We start from the raw sequence: 3,356 nt of genomic DNA on the forward strand, positions 1-3,356 counted from the left end.
CAAATATAATGGAATTTATTCAGAAATGCAGTTCTAGGAGGAAATCTCAAATGCCTTCATTTGGAAGAGTTAAGAAATTGTTTTTAACCGCAACATTGTTTAGGAAAGTGTTCACTTGCATCATCTGGTCAGTGAAGACGTCCTCATTTTTTCTCCTTCCAATCACTGTTTTGTTATGCTTGCTGTTTTTTTCTTGTCTTTCCTTCTCATTGTAGAAATATAAGAATAGAAGCCATCCTCTGCTGGCATTCCCACAATTGCCCATTTATATATCATCTTCTCACTTTTCTAGATATTTATGCCTTTGCCCCGTGGCTTTCCTGAAGCTGTTTAGAATTTGATGTCACTACAGTTAAGGGAAGGATTTGCAGATGTGTTTTGTATCACAGCTTTTTCTCTATGTTCCTGCCTGTTCTCCCCAGCATATCCAGGTTTTAACAGGCTGAAAAAAACCCCACAAGCACCAAGAAGCATTAGACATTTCATTCTACTGCCTTTATTCATCCCATCAAGCATTCTGCGCCTCTGAAGATCTGTTAGATATGATAGCCAGAATCAAGGATCTTAAAATGCAAGAATAAAGTCTGTATCTGATGTGATTGATTTGTAAAGATGAAGCACTTGCATATTTGCACAACTTTTACAGGCACAACTGTGCTTATTCTTCATGTGAAAAAAAGGCATCTGGTCAAAAAACAACACTGATGCACAGGTGCTCTGTGCCCCTGTGGCAGTACGGGTGTTGGGATCAGTTCCTGTCCAGCCAGCTTGTAGGGTAGGAGGAGCACAAGAACATGTGTGTCTGAAAAAGACCAAAAAGACACAGGACACTCTATAATAATGCAGAGTGTTGGCACATTGCAAACCACTCAAGTACCTCTGATTTTGAGGGCAAAATCTGGGGAAGTGGAATGTGGTATGGAATGGTAGAAATATTATTTATTTTCCCTTAGTGTTTTATCAGGATTGGTAAAACTACAGTGTTGATGAATTACATATGTACAAATTTGGATTTCTGTCACTTTGCTGTTTACAATAATTTGTCTTTTTCTGTTTCTTCCCATGGAATATTTTGCAGGGAACTGTTGTTTTGTGGCAAAAATCCTATTGTATCTCTACAGTTCTGAAGAGATTTATTTCTGCTGCACTCTTAGTAGTTTATTTTCCTCATTTCCTTAAGATAGCACAAGCAGACTGAGGCCAACTGATTATCTAAAGAATGTGTTTTTTGAAAAAGATAATGGAACAGTTATCATGATGCATGTTCTGCTACTGCTGTCCTGTTTTACATAAATGCAGAAGGTGGCATGTTAAATCATGAAAAACAAGTGATGACAAACAAAAACAACAAAGAGGTGCAAACTGCAGACTTCTCAAGCTGCCAGCTCTTGCCAGACCTCTGAGTGAAGCAATGTTGTGTGAGCTGACCACAGCGATGTGTGGCAGGTGCCTGGGGACATGAGGCTGTGACAAGCCAATGCTGCCTTGAACGACAGTGCAGCCTGTTGCTGTCAGAGTTTGGGTTGCAGAGCAGCAGAAAAACAAGAAGGGGACCCCAAGTGGTGTCCATTAGCATGGAAGCTACCATCAGTTTCATGGTTAGAAGTTTAAAATGCACAACTATTTATTTTCTGGCAGCCACCTACTCAGACAGCATCATTGTTCAACATTTCCTTAGGTATGTCTTCAGGCTGACAGACCTGGAAGTTTTACCTTAAAGCAAAGCTCTTGATAGTACCCACTGAACTATTAGAAAAGAGGAAGCTGTGCTACACAAAATACAAAAATATTAGGCCATCTATTCAGGGCTGATAAACAGCATACCCTGTTCCCTAAGTTGCAAGTACAGCATCTTACATATAGACTGATGATTCACCTGCAAAATTAAACAAAAAGCATCCACTATCTTTTAAAAAAATCTGACACATTATGACGCAAACAGGAGAGAATAAACTCATCCTAGCATTTTATAAAAAATGTATAGCGGCTACTCTGTTACAAAATATCCCACGGTGTTTGCTAAAGAGGGTGTGTAGCTGCAATCAATTGCTCATAAGGGGTGTCACACATGGCACAGATAAAAGCATTACTGATTTCCCCTTGACTCTGTGTTTTTATGACATATGGGGGGAGGTCCAGGAGAGCATTTTCTGACTCACCCCATGAGCTAGGGAGCCATTTTTGCCTGTTTCCTGTGGAAAAACTTCTCCATCACTTTGTAAATGTTGTTTATTAACACACAAGCCATCTACACCTCAAAATCGGACTTCATGTAACTTTGGAGGTGTCAACGCTGTGCCCTGAGATCTCTCAAAGTAACCCCTGTCAGTACTGGAAGAAGCTCTCCCATGAGCTCGCTGGTGTCAGGAACCTGAGGCCAGCCTCCCAGGTAGGTCTGTATGGGACTGCTCCACCACATGCAACTCCTGCAGCTGCTGCAAGTCACTCCATGCCTCGAGGGCAAAAAATCTAAATCAGGCTCTTTTGAAGAGATTCTCCATATAGTTCCCACCTGCCCTCTGAGTCTTGGCACTGCATCGCATCACAGGTGTGAGCTGAATAGTGTCTATCGGACGAAGTTGAAGCAGAAAGCGCACCCTAGAAGAACAACTTGTATGTTTCAGTCAGCCGCTAACTGGCATTCAGTCCACAGGACCAAGTGTGGTATAAACCTCTCCCACCACGCAGTGAATGTGGTCACCAGGCTCTCTGCACCTGCTGTTTCTCTTTGCAGACCTGCTCCTGCTGATCAGTGCTGCTTAGCTAATGCAGGCACAGCCCATGAGGTCCCACCTGGCTGTGCTGTATGCTGCTCTGGCAGGCACACCTGTGCACGCTTGGTGAGGGAGTAGCAATAGCAATATTCAGCACGTCCTGCTGATGTCTGTTCACTCTGACAGCTAAAGTGGAGCCAATAATGGTACTTGCGGCAGGCACAAATTATCTGTTGTGATGTATACAAAGAGCATGCCCCCGTTCTTCGCAAACGATCCATGGACTACCCCCTGCTCCTTCACGCAGAGAGAAGTCTGCCCCATCAGGTCACAAGGATGAGGAGGAGGGTGCATTGAGTCACTGTGCAGCATCTCTCCCCAAGCAGAAGTCGTTCCGGGTGTCCGCTCCTCCTGAAAGCAGGGATACTCAGTTTTATGGTGATTTCACTGCGTCTTCCACTACGCGTATTTTTTGCCTCAAACAAGCCAACTCTCAGTTGTGTGGAAGCCCAGAGTGCTTTTTAATGGCATCTTTAGTATTCGTAGCACGGGGGAAAACCGTCAGCTCTCCGGCTCAGAAGCCAGGGGGCACACGGCAAGGCAGCAGGCTAAAGCGTACCGGCCCGCACCTTCGCCACCCGC

The sequence above is a fragment of the Athene cunicularia genome (genome assembly GCF_003259725.1).
Source record: "Athene cunicularia isolate RWA chromosome Z unlocalized genomic scaffold, athCun1 chrZ_part4, whole genome shotgun sequence".
In the NCBI taxonomy this organism is placed as follows: Eukaryota; Metazoa; Chordata; class Aves; order Strigiformes; family Strigidae; genus Athene; species Athene cunicularia.